Source organism: Paramormyrops kingsleyae, chromosome 13, assembly GCF_048594095.1.
Source record: "Paramormyrops kingsleyae isolate MSU_618 chromosome 13, PKINGS_0.4, whole genome shotgun sequence".
Lineage (NCBI taxonomy): Eukaryota > Metazoa > Chordata > Actinopteri > Osteoglossiformes > Mormyridae > Paramormyrops > Paramormyrops kingsleyae.
Genome location: NC_132809.1, coordinates 2,982,723 through 2,996,480, shown reverse-complemented (window position 1 = coordinate 2,996,480; position 13,758 = coordinate 2,982,723).

Here is a 13,758-nt window from a genome sequence, read left to right as displayed (position 1 = left end):
AGAAACCACAATTCAGCTTGCTTTAGTAGCATATTGCCTACTTTCCAACTACCTGTTGATTCACCATAAGGCCCCAAATTAGGGTTAGCAAACTCAGGCTATGGTTAGGGTTAGAAAAACTATGGCATATCCAGACATCAACATGTGTTTTTATGACAATTCTGCTCCCCACACGGATGAGAAACCACAATTCAGCTTGCTTTAGTAGCGTATTGCCTACTTTCCAACTACCTGTTGATTCACCATAAGGCCCCAAATTAGGGTTAGCAAACTCAGGCTAGGGTTACGGTTAGAAAAACTATGGCATATCCAGACATCAACATGTGTTTTTATGACAGTTCTGCTCCCCACACTGATGAGAAACCACAATTCAGCTTGCTTTAGTAGCATATTGCCTACTTTCCAACTACCTGTTGATTCACCCTAAGGCCCCAAATTAGGGTTAGCAAACTGAGGCTACGGTTAAGGTTAGAAAAACTATGGCATATCCAGACATCAACATGTGTTTTTATGACAGTACTGCTCCACACACGGATGAGAAACCACAATTCAGCTTGCTTTAGTAGCATATTGCCTACTTTCCAACTACCTGTTGATTCACCATAAGGCCCCAAATTAGGGTTAGCAAACTCAGGCTAGGGTTAGGGTTAGAAAAACTATGGCATATCCAGACATCAACATGTGTTTTTATGACAGTTCTGCTCCCCACACGGATGAGAAACCACAATTCAGCTTGCTTTAGTAGCATATTGCCTACTTTCCAACTACCTGTTGATTCACCCTAAGGCCCCAAATTAGGGTTAGCAAATTCAGGCTAGGGTTATGGTTAGAAAAACTATGGCATATCCAGACATCAACATGTGTTTTTATGACAGTACTGCTCCACACACGGATGAGAAACCACAATTCAGCTTGCTTTAGTAGCATATTGCCTACTTTCCAACTACCTGTTGATTCACCATAAGGCCCCAAATTAGGGTTAGCAAACTCAGGCTAGGGTTAGGGTTAGAAAAACTATGGCATATCCAGACATCAACATGTGTTTTTATGACAGTTCTGCTCCCCACACGGATGAGAAACCACAATTCAGCTTGCTTTAGTAGCATATTGCCTACTTTCCAACTACCTGTTGATTCACCCTAAGGCCCCAAATTAGGGTTAGCAAACTCAGGCTAGGGTTACGGTTAGAAAAACTATGGCATATACAGACATCAACATGTGTTTTTATGACAGTTCTGCTCCCCACACGGATGAGAAACCACAATTCAGCTTGCTTTAGTAGCATATTGCCTACTTTCCAACTACCTGTTGATTCACCATAAGGCCCCAAATTAGGGTTAGCAAACTCAGGCTACGGTTAGGGTTAGAAAAACTATGGCATATCCAGACATCAACATGTGTTTTTATGACAGTACTGCTCCACACACGGATGAGAAACCACAATTCAGCTTGCTTTAGTAGCATATTGCCTACTTTCCAACTACCTGTTGATTCACCATAAGGCCCCAAATTAGGGTTAGCAAACTCAGGCTAGGGTTAGGGTTAGAAAAACTATGGCATATCCAGACATCAACATGTGTTTTTATGACAGTTCTGCTCCCCACACGGATGAGAAACCACAATTCAGCTTGCTTTAGTAGCATATTGCCTACTTTCCAACTACCTGTTGATTCACCCTAAGGCCCCAAATTAGGGTTAGCAAATTCAGGCTAGGGTTACGGTTAGAAAAACTATGGCATATCCAGACATCAACATGTGTTTTTATGACAGTTCTGCTCCCCACACGGATGAGAAACCACAATTCAGCTTGCTTTAGTAGCATATTGCCTACTTTCCAACTACCTGTTGATTCACCATAAGGCCCCAAATTAGGGTTAGCAAACTCAGGCTATGGTTAGGGTTAGAAAAACTATGGCATATCCAGACATCAACATGTGTTTTTATGACAATTCTGCTCCCCACACGGATGAGAAACCACAATTCAGCTTGCTTTAGTAGCGTATTGCCTACTTTCCAACTACCTGTTGATTCACCATAAGGCCCCAAATTAGGGTTAGCAAACTCAGGCTAGGGTTACGGTTAGAAAAACTATGGCATATCCAGACATCAACATGTGTTTTTATGACAGTTCTGCTCCCCACACTGATGAGAAACCACAATTCAGCTTGCTTTAGTAGCATATTGCCTACTTTCCAACTACCTGTTGATTCACCCTAAGGCCCCAAATTAGGGTTAGCAAACTGAGGCTACGGTTAAGGTTAGAAAAACTATGGCATATCCAGACATCAACATGTGTTTTTATGACAGTACTGCTCCACACACGGATGAGAAACCACAATTCAGCTTGCTTTAGTAGCATATTGCCTACTTTCCAACTACCTGTTGATTCACCATAAGGCCCCAAATTAGGGTTAGCAAACTCAGGCTAGGGTTAGGGTTAGAAAAACTATGGCATATCCAGACATCAACATGTGTTTTTATGACAGTTCTGCTCCCCACACGGATGAGAAACCACAATTCAGCTTGCTTTAGTAGCATATTGCCTACTTTCCAACTACCTGTTGATTCACCCTAAGGCCCCAAATTAGGGTTAGCAAATTCAGGCTAGGGTTACGGTTAGAAAAACTATGGCATATCCAGACATCAACATGTGTTTTTATGACAGTTCTGCTCCCCACACGGATGAGAAACCACAATTCAGCTTGCTTTAGTAGCATATTGCCTACTTTCCAACTACCTGTTGATTCACCATAAGGCCCCAAATTAGGGTTAGCAAACTCAGGCTATGGTTAGGGTTAGAAAAACTATGGCATATCCAGACATCAACATGTGTTTTTATGACAGTTCTGCTCCCCACACGGATGAGAAACCACAATTCAGCTTGCTTTAGTAGCATATTGCCTACTTTCCAACTACCTGTTGATTCACCCTAAGGCCCCAAATTAGGGTTAGCAAATTCTGGCTAGGGTTAGGGTTAGAAAAACTATGGCATATCCAGACATCAACATGTGTTTTTATGACAGTACTGCTCCACACACGGATGAGAAACCACAATTCAGCTTGCTTTAGTAGCATATTGCCTACTTTCCAACTACCTGTTGATTCACCATAAGGCCCCAAATTAGGGTTAGCAAACTCAGGCTAGGGTTAGGTTTAGAAAAACTATGGCATATCCAGACATCAACATGTGTTTTTATGACAGTTCTGCTCCCCACACGGATGAGAAACCACAATTCAGCTTGCTTTAGTAGCATATTGCCTACTTTCCAACTACCTGTTGATTCACCCTAAGGCCCCAAATTAGGGTTAGCAAACTCAGGCTAGGGTTACGGTTAGAAAAACTATGGCATATCCAGACATCAACATGTGTTTTTATGACAGTTCTGCTCCCCACACGGATGAGAAACCACAATTCAGCTTGCTTTAGTAGCATATTGCCTACTTTCCAACTACCTGTTGATTCACCATAAGGCCCCAAATTAGGGTTAGCAAACTCAGGCTAGGGTTAGGGTTAGAAAAACTATGGCATATCCAGACATCAACATGTGTTTTTATGACAGTTCTGCTCCCCACACGGATGACAAATCACAATTCAGCTTGCTTTAGTAGCATATTGCCTACTTTCCAACTACCTGTTGATTCACCAAAAGGCCCCAAATTAGGGTTAGCAAACTCAGGCTAGGGTTACGGTTAGAAAAACTATGGCATATCCAGACATCAACATGTGTTTTTATGACAGTTCTGCTCCCCACACGGATGAGAAACCACAATTCAGCTTGCTTTAGTAGCATATTGCCTACTTTCCAACTACCTGTTGATTCACCATAAGGCCCCAAATTAGGGTTAGCAAACTCAGGCTATGGTTAGGGTTAGAAAAACTATGGCATATCCAGACATCAACATGTGTTTTTATGACAGTTCTGCTCCCCACACGGATGAGAAACCACAATTCAGCTTGCTTTAGTAGCATATTGCCTACTTTCCAACTACCTGTTGATTCACCCTAAGGCCCCAAATTAGGGTTAGCAAATTCTGGCTAGGGTTAGGGTTAGAAAAACTATGGCATATCCAGACATCAACATGTGTTTTTATGACAGTACTGCTCCACACACGGATGAGAAACCACAATTCAGCTTGCTTTAGTAGCATATTGCCTACTTTCCAACTACCTGTTGATTCACCATAAGGCCCCAAATTAGGGTTAGCAAACTCAGGCTAGGGTTAGGGTTAGAAAAACTATGGCATATCCAGACATCAACATGTGTTTTTATGACAGTTCTGCTCCCCACACGGATGAGAAACCACAATTCAGCTTGCTTTAGTAGCATATTGCCTACTTTCCAACTACCTGTTGATTCACCCTAAGGCCCCAAATTAGGGTTAGCAAACTCAGGCTAGGGTTACGGTTAGAAAAACTATGGCATATCCAGACATCAACATGTGTTTTTATGACAGTACTGCTCCACACAAGGATGAGAAAACAAAATTCAGCTGGCTTTAGTAGCATATTGCCTACTTTCCAACTACCTGTTGATTCACCATAAGGCCCCAAATTAGGGTTAGCAAACTCAGGCTAGGGTTAGGGTTAGAAAAACTATGGCATATCCAGACATCAACATGTGTTTTTATGACAGTTCTGCTCCCCACACGGATGAGAAACCACAATTCAGCTTGCTTTAGTAGCATATTGCCTACTTTCCAACTACCTGTTGATTCACCATAAGGCCCCAAATTAAGGTTAGCAAACCCAGGCTATGGTTATGGTTAGAAAAACTATGGCATATCCAGACATCAACATGTGTTTTTATGACAGTTCTGCTCCCCACACGGATGAGAAACCACAATTCAGCTTGCTTTAGTAGCATATTGCCTACTTTCCAACTACCTGTTGATTCACCATAAGGCCCCAAATTAGGGTTAGCAAACTCAGGCTAGGGTTATGGTTAGAAAAACTATGGCATATACAGACATCAACATGTGTTTTTATGACAGTTCTGCTCCCCACACGGATGAGAAACCACAATTCAGCTTGCTTTAGTAGCATATTGCCTACTTTCCAACTACCTGTTGATTCACCATAAGGCCCAAATTAGGGTTAGCAAACTCAGGCTAGGGTTAGGGTTAGAAAAACTATGGCATATACAGACATCAACATGTGTTTTTATGACAGTTCTGCTCCCCACACGGATGAGAAACCACAATTCAGCTTGCTTTAGTAGCATATTGCCTACTTTCCAACTACCTGTTGATTCACCATAAGGCCCCAAATTAGGGTTAGCAAACTCAGGCTAGGGTTAGGGTTAGAAAAACTATGGCATATCCAGACATCAACATGTGTTTTTATGACAGTTCTGCTCCCCACACTGATGAGAAACCACAATTCAGCTTGCTTTAGTAGCATATTGCCTACTTTCCAACTACCTGTTGATTCACCCTAAGGCCCCAAATTAGGGTTAGGGTTAGCAAACTGAGGCTACGGTTAGGGTTAGAATAACTATGGCATATCCAGACATCATCATGTGTTTTTATGACAGTTCTGCTCCCAACACGGATGAGAAACCACAATTCAGCTTGCTTTAGTAGCATATTGCCTACTTTCCAACTACCTGTTGATTCACCATAAGGCCCCAAATTAGGGTTAGCAAACTCAGGCTAGGGTTACGGTTAGAAAAACTATGGCATATCCAGACATCAACATGTGTTTTTATGACAGTTCTGCTCCCCACACTGATGAGAAACCACAATTCAGCTTGCTTTAGTAGCATATTGCCTACTTTCCAACTACCTGTTGATTCACCCTAAGGCCCCAAATTAGGGTTAGCAAACTGAGGCTACGGTTAGGGTTAGAATAACTATGGCATATCCAGACATCAACATGTGTTTTTATGACAGTTCTGCTCCCCACACGGATGAGAAACCACAATTCAGCTTGCTTTAGTAGCATATTGCCTACTTTCCAACTTCCTGTTGATTCACCATAAGGCCCCAAATTAGGGTTAGCAAACTCAGGCTAGTGTTACGGTTAGAAAAACTATGGCATATCCAGACATCATCATATGTTTTTATGAAAGTTCTGCTCCCCACACGGATGAGAAACCACAATTCAGCTTGCTTTAGTAGCATATTGCCTACTTTCCAACTACCTGTTGATTCACCATAAGGCCCAAATTAGGGTTAGCAAACTCAGGCTAGGGTTAGGGTTAGAAAAACTATGGCATATCCAGACATCAACATGTGTTTTTATGACAGTTCTGCTCCCCACACGGATGAGAAACCACAATTCAGCTTGCTTTAGTAGCATATTGCCTACTTTCCAACTACCTGTTGATTCACCATAAGGCCCAAATTAGGGTTAGCAAACTCAGGCTAGGGTTAGGGTTAGAAAAACTATGGCATATACAGACATCAACATGTGTTTTTATGAAAGTTCTGCTCCCCACACGGATGAGAAACCACAATTCAGCTTGCTTTAGTAGCATATTGCCTACTTTCCAACTACCTGTTGATTCACCATAAGGCCCCAAATTAGGGTTAGCAAACTCAGGCTACGGTTAGGGTTAGAAAAACTATGGCATATCCAGACATCAACATGTGTTTTTATGACAGTTCTGCTCCCCACACGGATGAGAAACCACAATTCAGCTTGCTTTAGTAGCATATTGCCTACTTTCCAACTACCTGTTGATTCACCATAAGGCCCCAAATTATGGTTAGCAAACTCAGGCTAGGGTTAGGGGTAGAAAAACTATGGCATATCCAGACATCAACATGTGTTTTTATGACAGTTCTGCTCCCCACACGGATGAGAAACCACAATTCAGCTTGCTTTGGTAGCATATTGCCTACTTTCCAACTACCTGTTGATTCACCGTAAGGCCCCAAATTACGGTTAGCAAACGAAAATACGTTTTCCTATAATGGTAGGTCGAACTCTTATAGGGGAAGCGCAGGTTTCATGAAATGAACTCAGAATGTCAAGTTATAATGAAATCATCATTTTGTGTTTGTTTGTCATGATTTCTTCACGAAAACACGTTTTCCTATAATGTTACGTCGAACTCTTATAGGGGAAGCGCAGGTTTCATGAAATGAACTCAGAATGTCAAGTTATAATGAAATCTTCATTTTGTGTTAGTTTGTCATGATTTCTTCACGAAAATACGTTTTCCTATAATGGTAGGTCGAACTCTTATAGGGGAAGCGCAGGTTTCATGAAATGAACTCAGAATGTCAAGTTATAATGAAAACATCATTTTGTGTTTGTTTGTCATGATTTCTTCACGAAAACACGTTTTTCTATAATGTTACGTCAAACTCTTATAGGGGAAGCGCAGGTTTCATGAAATGAACTCAGAATGTCAAGTTATAATGAAATCTTCATTTTGTGTTAGTTTGTCATGATTTCTTCACGAAAACACGTTTTCCTATAATGTTACGTCGAACTCTTATAGGGGAAGCGCAGGTTTCATGAAATGAACTCAGAATGTCAAGTTATAATGAAATCTTCATTTTGTGTTAGTTTGTCATGATTTCTTCACGAAAATACGTTTTCCTATAATGGTAGGTCGAACTCTTATAGGGGAAGCGCAGGTTTCATGAAATGAACTCAGAATGTCAAGTTATAATGAAAACATCATTTTGTGTTTGTTTGTCATGATTTCTTCACGAAAACACGTTTTCCTATAATGTTACGTCGAACTCTTATAGGGGAAGCGCAGGTTTCATGAAATGAACTCAGAATGTCAAGTTATAATGAAATCTTCATTTTGTGTTTGTTTGTCATGATTTCTTCACGAAAACACGTTTTCCTATAATGGTAGGTCGAACTCTTATAGGGGAAGCGCAGGTTTCATGAAATGAACTCAGAATGTCAAGTTATAATGAAATCTTCATTTTGTGTTAGTTTCTCATGATTTCTTCACGAAAACACGTTTTTCTATAATGTTACGTTAAACTCTTATAGTGGAAGCGCAGGTTTCATGAAATGAACTCAGAATGTCAAGTTATAATGAAATCTAAATTTTGTGTTAGTTTGTCATGATTTCTTCGCGAAAACACGTTTTCCTATAATGGTAGGTCGAACTCTTATAGGGGAAGCGCAGGTTTCATGAAATGAACTCAGAATGTCAAGTAATAATGAAATCTTCATTTTGTGTTAGTTTGTCATGATTTCTTCACGAAAACACGTTTTTCTATAATGTTACGTCGAACTCTTATAGGGGAAGCGCAGGTTTCATGAAATGAACTCAGAATGTCAAGTTATAATGAAATCTAAATTTTGTGTTAGTTTGTCATGATTTCTTCACGAAAACACGTTTTCCTATAATGGTAGGTCGAACTCTTATAGGGGAAGCGCAGGTTTCATGAAATGAACTCAGAATGTCAAGTAATAATGAAATCTTCATTTTGTGTTAGTTTGTCATGATATCTTCACGAAAACACGTTTTTCTATAATGTTACGTCAAACTCTTATAGGGGAAGCGCAGGTTTCATGAAATGAACTCAGAATGTCAAGTTATAATGAAATCTTCATTTTGTGTTAGTTTGTCATGATTTCTTCACGAAAACACGTTTTCCTATAATGTTACGTCGAACTCTTATAGGGGAAGCGCAGGTTTCATGAAATGAACTCAGAATGTCAAGTTATAATGAAATCTTCATTTTGTGTTAGTTTGTCATGATTTCTTCACGAAAATACGTTTTCCTATAATGGTAGGTCGAACTCTTATAGGGGAAGCGCAGGTTTCATGAAATGAACTCAGAATGTCAAGTTATAATGAAAACATCATTTTGTGTTTGTTTGTCATGATTTCTTCACGAAAACACGTTTTCCTATAATGTTACGTCGAACTCTTATAGTGGAAGCGCAGGTTTCATGAAATGAACTCAGAATGTCAAGTTATAATGAAATCTTCATTTTGTGTTTGTTTGTCATGATTTCTTCACGAAAACACGTTTTCCTATAATGGTAGGTCGAACTCTTATAGGGGAAGCGCAGGTTTCATGAAATGAACTCAGAATGTCAAGTTATAATGAAATCTTCATTTTGTGTTAGTTTGTCATGATTTCTTCACGAAAACATGTTTTCCTATAATGTTACGTTGAACTCTTATAGGGGAAGCGCAGGTTTCATGAAATGAACTCAGAATGTCAAGTTATAATGAAATCTTCATTTTGTGTTAGTTTGTCATGATTTCTTCACGAAAACACGTTTTCCTATAATGGTAGGTCGAACTCTTATAGGGGAAGCGCAGGTTTCATGAAATGAACTCAGAATGTCAAGTTATAATGAAATCTAAATTTTGTGTTAGTTTGTCATGATTTCTTCACGAAAACACGTTTTCCTATAATGGTAGGTCGAACTCTTATAGGGGAAGCGCAGGTTTCATGAAATGAACTCAGAATGTCAAGTAATAATGAAATCTTCATTTTGTGTTAGTTTGTCATGATTTCTTCACGAAAACACGTTTTTCTATAATGTTACGTCAAACTCTTATAGGGGAAGCGCAGGTTTCATGAAATGAACTCAGAATGTCAAGTTATAATGAAATCTTCATTTTGTGTTAGTTTGTCATGATTTCTTCACGAAAACAGGTTTTCCTATAATGTTACGTCGAACTCTTATAGGGGAAGCGCAGGTTTCATGAAATGAACTCAGAATGTCAAGTTATAATGAAATCTTCATTTTGTGTTAGTTTGTCATGATTTCTTCACGAAAATACGTTTTCCTATAATGGTAGGTCGAACTCTTATAGGGGAAGCGCAGGTTTCATGAAATGAACTCAGAATGTCAAGTTATAATGAAAACATCATTTTGTGTTTGTTTGTCATGATTTCTTCACGAAAACACGTTTTTCTATAATGTTACGTCAAACTCTTATAGGGGAAGCGCAGGTTTCATGAAATGAACTCAGAATGTCAAGTTATAATGAAATCTTCATTTTGTGTTAGTTTGTCATGATTTCTTCACGAAAACAGGTTTTCCTATAATGTTACGTCGAACTCTTATAGGGGAAGCGCAGGTTTCATGAAATGAACTCAGAATGTCAAGTTATAATGAAATCTTCATTTTGTGTTAGTTTGTCATGATTTCTTCACGAAAATACGTTTTCCTATAATGGTAGGTCGAACTCTTATAGGGGAAGCGCAGGTTTCATGAAATGAACTCAGAATGTCAAGTTATAATGAAAACATCATTTTGTGTTTGTTTGTCATGATTTCTTCACGAAAACACGTTTTCCTATAATGTTACGTCGAACTCTTATAGGGGAAGCGCAGGTTTCATGAAATGAACTCAGAATGTCAAGTTATAATGAAATCTTCATTTTGTGTTTGTTTGTCATGATTTCTTCACGAAAACACGTTTTCCTATAATGGTAGGTCGAACTCTTATAGGGGAAGCGCAGGTTTCATGAAATGAACTCAGAATGTCAAGTTATAATGAAATCTTCATTTTGTGTTAGTTTGTCATGATTTCTTCACGAAAACACGTTTTTCTATAATGTTACGTCAAACTCTTATAGTGGAAGCGCAGGTTTCATGAAATGAACTCAGAATGTCAAGTTATAATGAAAACATCATTTTGTGTTTGTTTGTCATGATTTCTTCACGAAAACACATTTTCCTATAATGTTACGTCGAACTCTTATAGGGGAAGCGCAGGTTTCATGAAATGAACTCAGAATGTCAAGTTATAATGAAATCTTCATTTTGTGTTTGTTTGTCATGATTTCTTCACGAAAACACGTTTTCCTATAATGGTAGGTCGAACTCTTATAGGGGAAGCGCAGGTTTCATGAAATGAACTCAGAATGTCAAGTTATAATGAAATCTTCATTTTGTGTTAGTTTCTCATGATTTCTTCACGAAAACACGTTTTTCTATAATGTTACGTTAAACTCTTATAGTGGAAGCGCAGGTTTCATGAAATGAACTCAGAATGTCAAGTTATAATGAAATCTAAATTTTGTGTTAGTTTGTCATGATTTCTTCGCGAAAACACGTTTTCCTATAATGGTAGGTCGAACTCTTATAGGGGAAGCGCAGGTTTCATGAAATGAACTCAGAATGTCAAGTAATAATGAAATCTTCATTTTGTGTTAGTTTGTCATGATTTCTTCACGAAAACACGTTTTTCTATAATGTTACGTCAAACTCTTATAGGGGAAGCGCAGGTTTCATGAAATGAACTCAGAATGTCAAGTAATAATGAAATCTTCATTTTGTGTTAGTTTGTCATGATTTCTTCACGAAAACACGTTTTTCTATAATGTTACGTCAAACTCTTATAGGGGAAGCGCAGGTTTCATGAAATGAACTCAGAATGTCAAGTTATAATGAAATCTTCATTTTGTGTTAGTTTGTCATGATTTCTTCACGAAAACACGTTTTCCTATAATGTTACGTCGAACTCTTATAGGGGAAGCGCAGGTTTCATGAAATGAACTCAGAATGTCAAGTTATAATGAAATCTTCATTTTGTGTCAGTTTGTCATGATTTCTTCACGAAAATACGTTTTCCTATAATGGTAGGTCGAACTCTTATAGGGGAAGCGCAGGTTTCATGAAATGAACTCAGAATGTCAAGTTATAATGAAAACATCATTTTGTGTTTGTTTGTCATGATTTCTTCACGAAAACACGTTTTCCTATAATGTTACGTCGAACTCTTATAGTGGAAGCGCAGGTTTCATGAAATGAACTCAGAATGTCAAGTTATAATGAAATCTTCATTTTGTGTTTGTTTGTCATGATTTCTTCACGAAAACACGTTTTCCTATAATGGTAGGTCGAATTCTTATAGGGGAAGCGCAGGTTTCATGAAATGAACTCAGAATGTCAAGTTATAATTAAATCTTCATTTTGTGTTAGTTTGTCATGATTTCTTCACGAAAACACGTTTTTCTATAATGTTACGTTAAACTCTTATAGTGGAAGCGCAGGTTTCATGAAATGAACTCAGAATGTCAAGTTATAATGAAATCTAAATTTTGTGTTAGTTTGTCATGATTTCTTCGCGAAAACACGTTTTCCTATAATGGTAGGTCGAACTCTTATAGGGGAAGCGCAGGTTTCATGAAATGAACTCAGAATGTCAAGTTATAATGAAATCTTCATTTTGTGTTTGTTTGTCATGATTTCTTCACGAAAACACGTTTTTCTATAATGTTACGTCGAACTCTTATAGGGGAAGCGCAGGTTTCATGAAATGAACTCAGAATGTCAAGTTATAATGAAATCTTCATTTTGTGTTAGTTTGTCATGATTTCTTCACGAAAACACGTTTTCCTATAATGTTACGTCGAACTCTTATAGGGGAAGCGCAGGTTTCATGAAATGAACTCAGAATGTCAAGTTATAATGAAATCTTCATTTTGTGTTAGTTTGTCATGATTTCTTCACGAAAACACGTTTTCCTATAATGGTAGGTCGAACTCTTATAGGGGAAGCGCAGGTTTCATGAAATGAACTCAGAATGTCAAGTTATAATGAAATCTTCATTTTGTGTTAGTTTGTCATGATTTCTTCACGAAAACACGTTTTCCTATAATGGTAGGTCGAACTGTTATAGGGGAAGCGCAGGTTTCATGAAATGAACTCAGAATGTCAAGTTATAATGAAATCTTCATTTTGTGTTAGTTTGTCATGATTTCTTCACGAAAACACGTTTTCCTATAATGTTACGTTGAACTCTTATAGGGGAAGCGCAGGTTTCATGAAATGAACTCAGAATGTCAAGTTATAATGAAATCTTCATTTTGTGTTAGTTTGTCATGATTTCTTCACGAAAACACGTTTTCCTATAATGGTAGGTCGAACTCTTATAGGGGAAGCGCAGGTTTCATGAAATGAACTCAGAATGTCAAGTTATAATGAAATCTTCATTTTGTGTTAGTTTGTCATGATTTCTTCACGAAAACACGTTTTCCTATAATGGTAGGTCGAACTCTTATAGGGGAAGCGCAGGTTTCATGAAATGAACTCAGAATGTCAAGTTATAATGAAATCTTCATTTTGTGTTAGTTTGTCATGATTTCTTCACGAAAACACGTTTTCCTATAATGGTAGGTCGAACTCTTATAGGGGAAGCGCAGGTTTCATGAAATGAACTCAGAATGTCAAGTTATAATGAAATCTTCATTTTGTGTTAGTTTGTCATGATTTCTTCACGAAAACACGTTTTTCTATAATGTTACATCAAACTCTTATAGGGGAAGCGCAGGTTTCATGAAATTAACTCAGAGTGTCAAGTTATAATGAAATCTTCATTTTGTGTTAGTTTGTCATGATTTCTTCACGAAAACACGTTTTTCTATAATGTTACGTCAAACTCTTATAGGGGAAGCGCAGGTTTCATGAAATGAACTCAGAATGTCAAGTTATAATGAAATCTTCATTTTGTGTTAGTTTGTCATGATTTCTTCACGAAAACACGTTTTCCTATAATGGTAGGTCGAACTCTTATAGGGGAAGCGCCGGTTTCATGAAATGAACTCAGAATGGCAAGTAATAATGAAATCTTCATTTTGTGTTAGTTTGTCATGATTTCTTCACGAAAACACGTTTTTCTATAATGTTACGTCAAACTCTTATAGGGGAAGCGCAGGTTTCATGAAATGAACTCAGAATGTCAAGTTATAATGAAATCTTCATTTTGTGTTAGTTTGTCATGATTTCTTCACGAAAACACGTTTTCCTATAATGGTAGGTCGAACTCTTATAGGGGAAGCGCAGGTTTCATGAAATGAACTCAGAATG